Source organism: Diprion similis, chromosome 11, assembly GCF_021155765.1.
Source record: "Diprion similis isolate iyDipSimi1 chromosome 11, iyDipSimi1.1, whole genome shotgun sequence".
NCBI lineage: Eukaryota > Metazoa > Arthropoda > Insecta > Hymenoptera > Diprionidae > Diprion > Diprion similis.
In genome coordinates this window covers 7,561,105-7,575,603 of record NC_060115.1, presented here as the reverse complement: position 1 = coordinate 7,575,603, position 14,499 = coordinate 7,561,105, and the positions used below count along the sequence as shown (strand labels likewise).

Here is a 14,499-nt window from a genome sequence, read left to right as displayed (position 1 = left end):
GAATATAAGCTAGGTACCTACAACCTATGAACACGACCGGAATAAAATAATCAAATAAATATATAGCGATTCTTGCAAAACGGTGTTAGCGCGTCGCTTGGCCGCGAGACGCGAGACGGGCTTATAACCGAGATTATGCGTTACCTGGTAAATCATCTTCGCATCCCGTCTCACCGTCGGGATTATTAATGCCGGAGAGATTGGTAAACCGCGGAACCTACGAACCGAGTAAACTTTGCTTTGAAATCGCGTGAATAATGTGAGCTTCGCCTCGCGGACGTTTAACCCGTTACATGCCGACAATTTTTCTCCCTCCTTTTTCCTCTCGTTCGTTCGCTTCTTTCTCAATTTTATTTTTTTCTCTCCTCTCTCTCTCTCTTTCTCTCTCTCTTTTCTTTTCCCTTACAACGTCGAGCATTGCATCTAGCTACGCCCAAGAGAAAAGCCGTTTCGCTTGTATAATTCATGGAGGCGAACCGGTCAAGCTAATTGTCTAATAGCCAGTGGTTAGGGCGATCGATAATAATTGTTTGATTAATTGCCGCTCCGTTTACATGAGTTGAAAAAACGGAAACGTGCTCCCGGTAAGCGATAAAAACGATTATGTATCGGAATTGCACAGACGATGAAAAAATCCGCATCAGAAGTTTCCGCGAAAATTGCCGAACCGCCGGGGATTTCGGATATTCGGAATTCCCGTGGGCGGTAGTCAAAATCCGCCGTCATATCTACATATTATACCCACCTATATCATACACAGTTACACACGTGTCGCGATATTATTATAAACGTAGGTATAGAAGGTGAAATCGAGGTGGCGGAGCCACAGAAACGGTCTAAATCGATCGGGGTTCGATTATAGACGGTAAAAGCCCCGACGAATCAAGCTTCACAATATATTCGGTGTACATGACGGCGTCGCCAGAGAGGAAGGAGGGCGGGGGGGGGGGGGGGGGGGGGGGGAGAGCTTACGCAAACGGGTATCTCGCTTAGAGATAAAAATAATATTTTTTCAGCTTATTACATCCGGCGTACAACGTCGCGGAGACCCTGCAGCATCGTAATCGTCATCGTCATCGTCATCATTATCATCATCATCATCATCATCATCATCATCATCATCATCATCTCGCAGACGATATAAATACGCCGGAATGTGACCCGATACAGCTTTAATATAACAGAAATCGGTCGAATCGCCGTCTGATCGGCTCTTTCCATTTGCCCAGAAATTCCTGAATCAATTTCCAAGACGAGGCACGAGAAGCGGATGAAAGCCTCGCGGCGATGGACCGGGAAGATGCTGCGAGGCCTCCGGGGTGACAATGCAGCAATCAATAAGGTAACGACGAGGGGCGTCGGAGGGGCTTCATCGAATTATCAATGCGGTCGTCCACTTTGCACCCTCGTGCGACGCCGGCGGACAGAGGGCATCGCTTTTCTAATGGACGGACACACGCCTCCCCCCCCCCCCCCCCCCCCTCCCTCTATCCGTGGCCTGCAAGCCGATCGTCTCCAGGAAACCGTATTGTCATCTCGGCCCTCATCGTCAGTGCATCGCTCGCAATTATACCGCGAAGACCGAGAGCTTTCGACTCTTGCCGACGGCCAAAGCTGCGATTGAAAGTAACTTTTCTCGCACGAATTCCTTTATACTCGGACCGATTTGTTGCATGTATGTTATTTAAGTATACGTCTAGATCGGTGAGTGTGATTTTCGCACCTGTATAATAACGTTATCAGGCTTCAGAAAGACCGTTACTTCGAACCAGCTGCCGTGTTCTGAGTTTCGTTCTACTGTTGTTGTCGTTGCTCAAAATGCGTGAGAGAATTGAACGATACTGCTCACGGTCTGACTCTATGAGAGTTATCTGGTACATATACGTGAAGTAATTAATTGTCGGTTAACGACGTGTTTCACGCACTCCGCGTGCGGGTCGATACGGGATTTTACGATTATTGTATCTATAAGATGGAAATTGGTGATCGGTTGTGTACGTGTACAAGGTGTGACGCACACACGCACCCTCTCAGGCCGAGTTCAACAAGTTTATATCATCGCGGGACCAGCTGACGAGAGTAGGTTGCTACAATTTTTTATACTTTGAATTTGAACACTCACCCAAATTACACTCGTCGTTCTTCTTTTCGTGGTTTACGAAGTCCTGCAGACCCGAAACCCACGTTGACACGTAAGATGTTATTTTGACCTGCAGCAGTTGTTGTGTATGAACAGGAATATTATCTGGAAAGAGAAATGAGAGATATTTTTTATTAACAGGAATGCAATGTTTTTGGATACTTCCGGAAATTGTAGTGTAGGCATGACAACGCAAGGTAAGTAAAAATGCCGATGAACAAGAAAAACAAGAAACTGATGAGCCAAGTTATTGTTACGCACGGTATCACGCACGTGTCTCGCCGCGATATTTTTCTTCATACTCTTTGTTTGTCGCTGAAATATTCTATATCCTCCCGCGTTTGTATTATTATACTTAATAACAACGAACAGAGACTTCGCACGGAGTTGAAAAGTAAGCGTGGCAAATAAAAAAAGTTCTATGATTATCCATGGTGAGTTATACAAAGTTCGCTAATTATCGGCAAAACAATGAGCAACAATTATTATCGATAAGCCTGGGAAATATGGCAGCTGGAAATCTGCAATTCAGCTATGCGTAACGTATCTAATCACCCGATACAACATCACAATAAATATGTACCTGTAATAATCTTTGCACGCATGCAGAACTTTCCGAAGCGAGTCACGTGCCGCTCTGCGAGCCAAATCGTTCACGTCGTTCACGTCGTTCACATCCACGCGCCTCCTTTTATGTACATATTACGCGTACTGTACATAATTATAAAAGAAAAAGGCGTTGAACTTGTATTACGGCCGCAAGTTAGCGTATAATATCACCATCCACCCGACATTGGCACACAATAATATAATGTAATATATTTGCACGCCGAAGGCGCAGGTGTCGGACGTTCCGATTCGTAAAATTTTTCACAATTCGATTGCAAATATGCAATCGTGAGGAGATTCCTTCGTCAAAACTTGTGTTCCAGGGTGTGCGACATGTATGTACATACGTGTGTCGTTGTACCTACGCCTGTGACACGTATAATACGGTAGCGTTTGACTGAGGTGGCCTCGACATGTTTGCACAAATGTTTCGAGGCCGGGTTTCTTCCCTGCAGCCTGTGTAACACCGTCTACAAACTTTATGGTTAGAAATATGAACGAATTGTTTTGACTTACAACAAGTTCGGGAAAGCGAAAAACAACCTGTGTATTGCAACAACGGGTTGTGTACGAGAATCGCGACGCAAGACGTTTCTATTTACGCGGGTTCGCCGTGAATATAATTATACATACGTACGTATGTCCCGCGGAAACTTGGTTGAGAATACACGCGATGTTATATCTACCTAAACATACATTTATGTATGAAATACCGTATACAGACTGAATTTATAACGATTCAATGGTCCGGCGACTGCGAAAATTCAATGCCCTCGTCTACCGTCTAACAAATTTTTTAGGTTAGAAACAGTTGGTTTCAGTTTTCTCCCGGATTATGGCATGTGCGCGTTGAATTTTACCTGACGATGGTCAGAAACTCGCTCTGTTTTGGCCGAAGTTTGTAGTTTTTACTGCCGATGATATTTTTTTCAATTCCGAAACACAATCCCTGCACGATTGTCACCTTCGTTTGTTTCGAGGGATCGAAAGGCTGCGCAGAGCTTTGTTGTCGGTTACGGTCGAGTCGTAATTTTTTTTGCTTCAGATAAAGTTGGGACTGATTTTTCACGATCTGTAATGTTTACACGAAGCATTACACAGGTGATAGACACGGTGAAACACGATTACCTGATCGTTGCTGCAGGAAAACCGCCCGGTGTACAATTATTTGATTATAGAGACTGTTTGTCTTGCGTGTTATTCCCACACTCGATAAGCATAATATATGGAGTATTATACACCGGCGTTTACGTACAAATACTTTGATTCAATATTTTTGTTGTTACCTGTTCCGTACGCCCAATCACCCTCGGACGTACTTATAATATTGTCATTGTAAATCGCTGTGCAACTATTTTCATAATAACCGCATGCGCGTATTGTTTTTTTTCATATTCGATTTTCAGCGAACACAATTCAACGTTATTCCACGTTACGAAACAACGAAACATCGAAACGTTCGAATAAGTATGTGAAATCCACTAACCTTCTATCTGCCCATCTCTCTCTTTCTCTCTCTTTCTTCTGTATATTATATCTGCATCATATTTGAGGTTAACCAAGTCCTCAAATCGACTAATTGCCAACGAATTTCTTAAACATATTTATACGTACCAAAATTCGTATCCCTGCGCCTGCATTAGAAGTAAATAATACCCGTCACACCGATGTTGCTTGTGAAAAAGTTGGAAGGAATCAGCTTCTTGTTTATTTTGTCTCACCGAGACCGAATCGTCGCGGTGCTACAAGATAGCAGCAGAGGGGGAATCGCGGCTAGACGCAAGATTCGAAACTAAACTTGAACTCGGTTGGTAAAGAAGAAGGGAGGCGTCGATCAGGCGTCAATTACGTAATCGTCAAGAGCGACGTTTGACCGACGGGGTTCCTGCTTCCCATCCCAACTGCATCCCGCGTAAAATGCACATAACACGCTTAGTATCGCGTATTATTACGTTATACTTCATGACAAAAGGGTGCAAAGAAGCGCGAGTCGCTACGCCATGCACGTAATACATCACGTACGTATATTATAATGTAAATCATACCTGCACGGATACAACATCCATATAGAGATGCCGCGGTTAAAATCACACCGGGTCCGAAACAGATGGATGGGCGGATCACGGCCGAGATAAGGGGAGATGACAGGTGGACCCATGTGACGTTACTATCTCTCCTCGAGGCAGGTAGTCGTGCCCGATGGGTATTATAACCTGCACACACGATCACATATGATACATACATATTCATACATACGCATTTACGTATAACCCGCAAGCACGCTGGTGTATCATCAATAAGAGAGCGAGAGGACGAGAAGTCGTAGTTGTCGGATGTAAGGGCATTGAGGGGGGAGGTTCGATAAAGTGCTCGGAGCGTGGGCAGTTTCGTTGACACGTTACGCGACGGCGGTGGCGGTGCCTGATCTTCTTCTTGTTCTTTTCCTTCTCCTTTTCCTTTTCCTTGTCCATCGTCTTTGCCTTTGCATTCTCCCTGCTGCAGGGCACGGGCATGGCACGGATGGATGCAGTGGCCCGGGTCAATGAATTTGGGTATAATCCCCACCGCGGAGGAGTGGAGTGAACGGGAGGGGAGAGGAGATGAAGAAGAAGAAGAAGAGTCGCCGAACAATCCGATCGCGGGAGGAGCGGGAGCAGGAACAGCAGCATCAGCGGCGGCGAGGGGAGCGACGCATTAAGGAACGATACCTTGCATGACTGCTCCGTCGTCCGCAACCTCGCCTCACTTCATCCCGTCCCGACGTCCTCCCGATTCCTCCTCTCCTCCCCCCCCCCCCCCCCTTCCCTGACTGCTCTACTCCTGTTTACCGCGTGCTCCTTCGCCGGTGGAGGAGGAGGATTCCTCACAGTTTCTCGCTCTCCGTCTCTCGTTCCTCATTCTTTCGCTCATACTCTCCTTCCCCGTGTTGCACAAAGGCATGTTACTTACATCGTTAATAGACGCACCAGGTAACCACCGAGAAACGACAGCGACGACGATCAAAGTGAGGTGAAGTCTTCTCCCAACTTTAGGCTCAGGCTGCTGTTGCTGCTTCGGATCGGAAGAGAGGAAGAGACAGACGTCGAGGTGCGTACACACGTCGGTTGTCTCTCCTCTCCGCTCCTCTCCTCTCGTACGTGTGTGCCTGTTACCCCCGCCACTCCCGGCACTCGGCACTCCGCTGGCTCCACGCTACTCCTCCTCCTCCTCTTCTTCGGCCCCTCTCGCCATGCACGGCCTACTACTCCTTCTACCTGGCGAGGCGGTCGGACGTCATGTGTGTATGTGTACCTTGGACTTCAGTGTAAGATCCGAGCTAGCGGCGAGCGCACGGCATTGTTGTATTGTTATAAATCGTTTATCGTCGTCGTCCTCCTCCTCCTCCTCGTCCTCGTCCTCTTGGTTCTCGTCGTCTTAATTCTAATCAACGTTGTGATTGTTGTTGTTGTTGTTGTTGTTGTTCGATGTTACAACAGTGCCGATTGTCCAGTTTACGTTTTACATATGTTGATATAACGGTGTGTGCCGTGTGTTTTTCAAGGGTCGAATTACCCGCGTCCGCGTAGAATATCGCGCCCTCTCCGCCCTTCATCCTGCCCCAACACACCCACATTCGTATCAATGTCGGCGTCCTCGTAGCTTCGAGAATTTCAAGGGCAAGGATACGTGTCATCAACCGTTATGCGATATGAACACTTCGCTGATTTATAAACTGACCAAACTTACGAGACAAAGAAACCGGCGTTCAGAGATCATCCGATCTCACTTAGCCGATTAACATCGATCGATCGTTGCTCGCGCTCTTTCCGGAAACACGTGGGTCGCCGGTGCTGCACCAGGTTCCGCCGCGGCAAATTCCTAAGGGAGGAAAGACTAAAAGGAAGGAAGCAAGGAAGGAAGGAAGGAAGCGGGGCCTCCTCCCCCTCCTCCCACCCACTCGCCCCCCCTCTTCACCTTTCCCACGACGCATCCCCCGTGGATATTGTCACGGGATGGAGCCGGCAGCGGGGAAACTCGGCTGGTGTTGCTCGTCGACCCTTAGACAAGGGGTTCTCTTCTCGGCTCGAGGATTGACGGCGAGGCGCGGCTCTAACGCCTAATTAAATCGATTAGACTTTGGGGTTAATTGTTCTGGAAGGCCACGCTCGCCTTGCAACCTTACAACCCTCTGCGTACAGTTATAACACACCACCACCACCACCACCACCACCACCACCACCACCGCAAGGAGGAAACTGATCGGCGGATCGTATGCCGGCTAGAAATAACAACGATCTCCTTATTACACACACCGATCGGCGATCTTACGGCGACACTCGCCTTGAAACTACGCCCCCGTTTACCTACGCCCAAGATATAATACCTACGAGAGAGGGTTGAGAGTGAGTCCGTCGGCTCTGATGCTGATCAGTCAGTCTGCCCTCGCCGATCGTCCGGCGTCCAAGACTCGACGAGGAACCTCGAGTATCGGAACGCACGCGTCGTCACTCTCGTTCGTCGACTTATTCGTCATCGTCTTCGGTAATCGGCCGCAAAACTCACCCACCAGCCTTATACCTTATACCTTATACCGGGCGACGTTATTCGCTCTGTTACGCTTCTATACAGACCTGTTATTAAATATCTACTCGTGAATTGTGACACAGGCATTTACCTATGTAATGCGGTGTGTAATGAATTCGTCTGTGCTTGCTTAGTTGTGTTTGGTTTCTCGCCGCGATATTAAAACGCTTAATATTATAATTATACATAATACACATGTATTTATATATTACACGTATCGGCGGGTCGGCGTCGATTTGACATCGCGTCGCGGCTCCTACGTTTTTAAACCCTGCTTTTTTGCTCAATTAGTTTTTATCCTACAACTCGTGTGCATTGTTACGCCCGTGGTTCACAATGTATTCAGGTGATTAAAATGTTTGCTGCTACGTTTTATCCGTCGACGTTCGGGTGGTAAATAAATCTATACACACACGAGGATAAATAATACACATAATAGTTTAAACGAAGATGATAAACACTCGAGCGCTCTTTATACGTTTCGCGGTAATTAATAACATGATCGTATATAATAAAACGATATTTTAACTAGTTGTGATTACACATGTGATAATAAAACAAAAACGTATATACATATAATATATACGTATAATAATACCTAACTTTAATACACGACGATCCGTATGTATAATATATCGATAACGTAACAGTACGCATGATATTATAACCTGATGATCAACCGATCGTTACACATCTGTGAAAAGACATAAAATTAAAGTTCGTTGTTGGTTTTTCTTCATTCTATTTCTGCAATTTCTCTTTTTTTTTCTCACTCACTCTCTGTCTCTTTCTCTATCTCTTCCTCTGACCTGATCTTTTTAAAATTTGTGTGTATAATGTGTATGTGCAAGGATAAAAAACGGTGTCAAATAATTGTATATGAATAATATTCATACATATTCATATGTATGTATATATAAATGTATACGAGTGTGCGTATTATCGACACAGCTTATAATAACATAGACCACCGTCGCGTGATCTTTACATGAAACATAAAACGTTTATCGTGTGTGAATTTGAGAAGAAAATAGAAGAACCAATTGTGTGCCAAACGAACGAAGCGTGTATGATATTAATCGTGGATATTAACACGCGTATTTGTGTCGATTTTTAGTTCTGTGATCAAGGAAGTGGGATTGTGACGTTGAGGAACAAAAGTTTTACTTGGAAATTGCTGCGCAGAGTCGGGGTGAGTCTGAATTTGTTTAAACAACATCATTTCCGTATTATAATCCTGTCATGCGATTGCGCTACGATGATGATGACCAACTGCATATTCATCATCTTCCGTACATTCATCACTTTGAATTAAAGCTGTTCGTTTTTATTCCGTATTTTCTCAAAACGCTATTTTTTAATTCTTTTTTCACAGTTTCGCATAATCGTTTTTACGTTTTTCCTTTTACAATTATGCGATGCGCATTGTCACGTTGCGCAAAATCGTGCAAAAAATAAACACGATTAACGAGGTTCTCTTCACTGTGTATTATTTTTCATTATAAATTATGCGCAATTGTGACGAATCCACGGCACACAAGCATTATTTGTCTTGTCGTTGCAATAGAGAAATCTACGAGCACAAAGATCGACGATAATAATTTTCTTTGTTTTCGCACGCTCTTTCCGCGGACAAAAGTCGCTCCGCTGCACGGCCAATCGATTATAGATCTCTGCTGGCTGCTGCAGCTTCGCCTATTCGAATGGAGCAACGTAATGACTCTATAACGCTGCCACCGTTTGTTTTTCTCCTTGTATTCTCTCTGCGTGCATGAAGCTAAAAAGGCGAATGACGAAGCTGGCCGATTACCATTCTCATTGTACCGCCGATATTTGCACTTCGGGTCGACTGCGATAATAATCGCGCCTTTTAGATACGCCGGATTGATCTCCAAAAAAAAAGAAAAAAGTTTTCCTAAATCTCAGCCGAATATCTCGTAATATTAATAACAACGACAATAATAATAATTTGTCAATCGTAGAGTCACGACGAATAATTGTAAATAAATTTCATTTTCGCAAGTAATTTTTGCTCAAAAGGGTAAATTACAAGTCGAACGTGTCAAAAGCAATAAACATCCTTAGTTAATAGGCGTTAAAACAATCCTGTATATGAGAGCGCAGGGTGAAAAGAAAGATTATTACCGCGGACTGGACGAATTACGACCAGGTGCCGCCGCCTTTTGCCGCCATGCCGCTGCACCGTTTATACCGCGGCGGTAAATTGCAATAGAAGTTATACCTCAAGATGTGTAGGTACAACCTGTAACGCTGGTATATCCAGTACAGATAAACGCGCCTAGAGTAGATAGAGGCAAACATAGAGCCGTAATACAGTGCATAAGTAAATGCACATAAATCATACCTGTTTAGGGTTGTAACTTTCAATACTCGCTCCGGACTGTCTAAGGATACGTACGCCAGGTTAAAGTTCCCGTTTCTAATACACGATGTAAACCCGGAGGAGGTACACGGGCATTAGGCCTCCACTAATTGGCCGGAGACGTTGTTAACCCGCGGTATAAAGCCAAACTCTGTAAAAGGTGCAGGGAATTGCTTTCTGGTGCAGGGCACGCGCGATTACTTTATTCCTGCGTCAAGGAAACGAGTAGTTGGTCGTGTGATAAAAAGGAGAGGCACGTTTTTAAATGAGGACGAAGTTGGGAAGATCGATGTTTGCGAAAAATCCTTACTATAAAGCACCTTTCTAATAACTCTGACAGACGAAAAGCCAACTCCTTGAAAATAACTTTTAAACAATTTTTTGGATTTTTTTTCTTATATATGTATTATACAATCGAAGTGGTAGTCGCGACGGATTTTTCTTTGACTTTTTTTTTTTTTTTATTAATTTTTTCGTCGCGGTTATTATATTAAAAAAATATAATTTTCCGAGGGGCAAAAATTTACGATGCATGAAATGTTGGAAAAATCGTCGAACACGTGTTTATATTGAGGATCTTCGTTACGCCCACGGATTTCGCGGGTGTATATGTATAAAATGATCGAGCCTTGGTCCACGCGGTCATCGATCTTCATTAAATCGATGGGAATAGAAATCCGGTCGATGGGATCGCCGGGAATCTGTGAACGGTTAAATCGTCATCGAGACCATCTATACATAGATATTTTACATCGATTTGCGTACGCATAATATACAGCGGAAAATTCGTCACTCTCTCTCTCTCTCTCTCTCTCGGCGATTCATATAATATGACGTATGTATAACCGCGCTTGGAATTTTTATCTCGGAGACGTGTAGCGTATTATAATAATGTCATATTTTCACACCACGGCCGGGGATGATGGGCATTCAAAGCCGGGTTACAGCAATCAATTAAAGTGAGTGATGATCGCCGGTCGTTTAGCGTTTTTCATACCGGTAGGTAGGCCGATACCTACCGAGAGGAGAGAGGATGTGCGCGATAGATATATATATATATATATATATATATATATATATATATACATATATATATATGCTTGTTTACCCTGCTGTCGTTATATTTCGCAGATCTGTTTGATCTGCGCGTTACGCTTTCTGAATTCTTATGTCACCAAAGTGACACCGCCGGACGCGATAGAACCTAATTTATGTATGACGTGTCGCAATTCTCGTTTTTATCTTTCGAAAATTGTTTTTTCGACCAATTCTCTCTTTTTCACTCCATCCCCGTGTCCTCGCTATTTTTATATATATTTATACGAGCGACAAAAATCATCGAGATCTTCCTTCTCGTCAACGTATTATATATATATATATATATATATATATATATATATACCTACCTACCCAAAATTAGAGAATAAAAATAAGAATTTCGCAAACACGCACGTATGCTCTCAGGCACACATATAACAACCTATAATATATTCCGTCGACATTTGCATTCCTGAATTGATGAATTTTCTCAAAGACGCTTACGGACGATAACAACAACGGTCATCCGTAATACACCGTTTGAATATCGTAGTCGAGAACCTGCGTAAAAATTTTTTACGCAATCCGTAATCTTGCTCAAGCTGCACCCGAAATTTTCTACGAACAATATCTGCAAACAATTTATACATATAATTATATAAACCAAAGTTTCATCAAACCTTTTATCTTTTTCGTCCTGTTACCGAGTCCGGAGTGATGCTGCAACCTGCGGAATCGCGTTGTTGTAATAATATGATTAGGAAGAACTGTCGTGAATGTAGCATTATATATATAGCAAAAAATTATCATCACGAAAAAGACATTCGTTTGCCGCTACCCGTTTAACATTCGCACGTTATTGTATTTGCCAGCCGTAATTCGCGCCTGCGTCACTCGCTAAGATATTCAATAAGCATACACTTTGGAAATATTTCACAATATTTCAACGATGGACAGATATATATATATATATAAAAGATAACCGCGTTCAAATTATTTATATAATCCTATTGTACAGCGTTGAAAAGAAAACGCGTTTTCTCCCCGGAGAATGAAAAGAGGAAAGAATGAAAAATTTGGTGAAAGAACGAAAATAACATAGTTTTTTCGTCTGCAATATATACATATATACACATGTATACGGTAACAGTACAAGTGACGTTAACAAACTGCCTCTGTTTATCACTATTATAAAACTCTCGGTGCGTGCGCTATGTATTATAATATGTATATATACATACATATAGAGAAAGGTGTAGCGTGATAACGATCTCCATTATGATCCTTGTTAAATGAATATCAAGATTTGGGAACACAGTGCTATAAATGCACCTGTGCCTTACACGGAAAGACACTACGAGTAAAAAGGTTCGAAAGAGAAAAGAACAAAAAAGAAAAAGGAAAAAACTCTAAAAAAAACCGACTTAGCCACAAATTTTTTTTACTCACATTCACATACCCATATATATACAGTAGGTATCATGTACATTTGTGTACATATATATATATATATATATATATATATATGTACACACATATATGTGTGTGTGTGTATTTCTCGTGAGGTCGTAAAGCGTTTGAAAAACTCAGGATTTCAATTCGTGCCGGTCGATCGGGAGGCAGAAACGTGATCAAGGAACCGGTGAATAATATTTGTGAGAATAATAAAATATAATAGGTAATCCTACGCGGATGATGATTTTTTTCAAACGGTTTTCAGAATCTCGTTGCTCAATGGCCGAGTGGCATCGCCATTTTTTTTTTATCTGACCAATGTATGCTGTAAACTTCGGTAATAATTACAGGCTCTAAGGTGACTCGAGATATTTTTCATCCGACCCAAAGGTCGCGGCTTGCATCGAATCCTATTACCCTTGTACAGCTTTAAGTATTTACCTATACCTACACACGTTTATGCCAGAACTTATGGACAGTCGAACAATTTGCTTGCAAAGCATTTTATGAGCAATACTGAATACAATTGTGCATAAATTGGCGAATTTTTACATTTTCGGGGGTTAATGTGATATCCGTAGACTGTTTCGAAAAGATTTATTCATTTCATTTACGTACGATTTAACGATTAATCATTATTACAGAAGCACTAACAGATGTCTGTTTTTATTGATATCTCGTGTACGAAATATTTCCACGTACAATGTTTTGAATAAAAAAATAAAGAAATAAATAAATTATAATAAAATGAAATAAATAAATTAAAAAAAAAAAAAAAATCAACTTGGAAATAATTGAGGAAGATTGTATTCATTCGAATAAATTTTCGTTTCACAGAACCGATGAACAGGTTCGAGTGAGGTTTTGTTTTTACGACGAATATTAGACACTGTCTGGAATTATAGCTGCAATTTATTTCATTTCTTGAGTGAATATTATTCGTTCTCTTCTATACTCGGAAAGAATAAGTTTTATTTTTTTTTTAAGGATGATGGGTGTGTACAGTAGACACATCGTGAAAGTGCAGCGAACTTTGATCGTTTCATAATTGGCAAAAACTCGCAGGTACAAAACGAAACAAAGTGAGAGGATTTATTGATTATTGATTGTTTTTGCTCACGATTCTTAAAAGTCGCTTCAATCAGTCAAGTCAGCTTCCGAGTTTCAGTTTCACCGCAGTTTCGCACTTTTAATCAAACGGTACGATAATGCGCCTTGTAATATACTCTAAAGGGCTTGAGAAACGTGTCATAACGAACTTACAAATGATATCCGGTTTATAACGTCAATAAATTATAACTTTCTCGTATATAATTGAATGTTATTCGTCATGCTCAACTCACACGTACAAGTAGTTATACCTATAACGCGTGTTATAATGTACGTAGTATTTAACCTGCAGCTACGGCTTGTGCGTAATTTTTGTAAACGACATTAAGCAGCGTGTATGTAATTCTTCACGTTGTTAATTGAACCGTTAAACAAATCAGTCATACTAACACGTATAATAATCGGTGTCTGTAGCTCAAAACCGAGTGACTCGTCCTACGCCGAGTGACAAGCTTTTCTCCCTAACTTAAATTCTATAATTCAAAATGTCAAGGGAATATTACAATTTTTAAATTATATATATATGTAATTTCTCATACTTGGAAAGACTCTACAGGTCAACGAACTTGATCATATAAAAGATACCTACTTCATCCGACAACAAGATTCACGGTACAAAACGATGAAAAATTTAGGTTAGGAAGACATTTTGCAATATTTTCAATAAATTATACCTTCGTGCAAAAAAAAAAAAAAAAAAAAAAAAAAAAATATCGACCGTATCAATTCGGTGAAAATATTACACTTGTTTCAAATTGAATTTGCCGCGCCAAGATAATACATATACACCATGAAATTTTCAAACCTCGTAATTTTAACAATCAGAAAAAAGTAAAGCAGAGTAACCGATTGATCACGGTTCAATTCCCGTCGATGCAATATATCGATCATTTTTTTCTCCGGCGTTAAAAATTTCCTGCAGCATCCGAGGATCGAAAGGAAATACAATTCGACCGCGAACATGTTACTTACACTGCATAAAATACGAAACTCGTCTCGTTCTTTACTGTTTCCTCAGTTTTCCCACCAGCATCTCGTCAAATAATTATATGCCGAATGATGCGCTGATCCGCGGACTGGACCTTCCAAAAATAGTTGTAAGTGGTGACGGGTTGACGGAGGGAGAGGGGGGGGGGGGGGGGGGGAGGGGATGCATAGGTTGAGCCTAATTAGTCAGGTATATATTATCTGGAATCTTAGG

At 42.1% G+C, this 14,499-nt stretch overlaps 1 protein-coding gene across 1 annotated transcript in view; it reads left to right on the top strand.

The window, feature by feature from the left end:
* Positions 1-8,217: 8,217 nt before the first annotated feature.
* The window catches only part of LOC124412348 (transcription factor Sox-13), a 129,706-nt gene continuing 123,424 nt past the window's right edge, over positions 8,218-14,499 (top strand). Inside the window, exon 1 of the mRNA XM_046892141.1 lies at positions 8,218-8,504. The gene's annotated coding sequence lies outside the window, so the exon portion shown is untranslated. The remainder of the gene's footprint in view (positions 8,505-14,499) is intronic.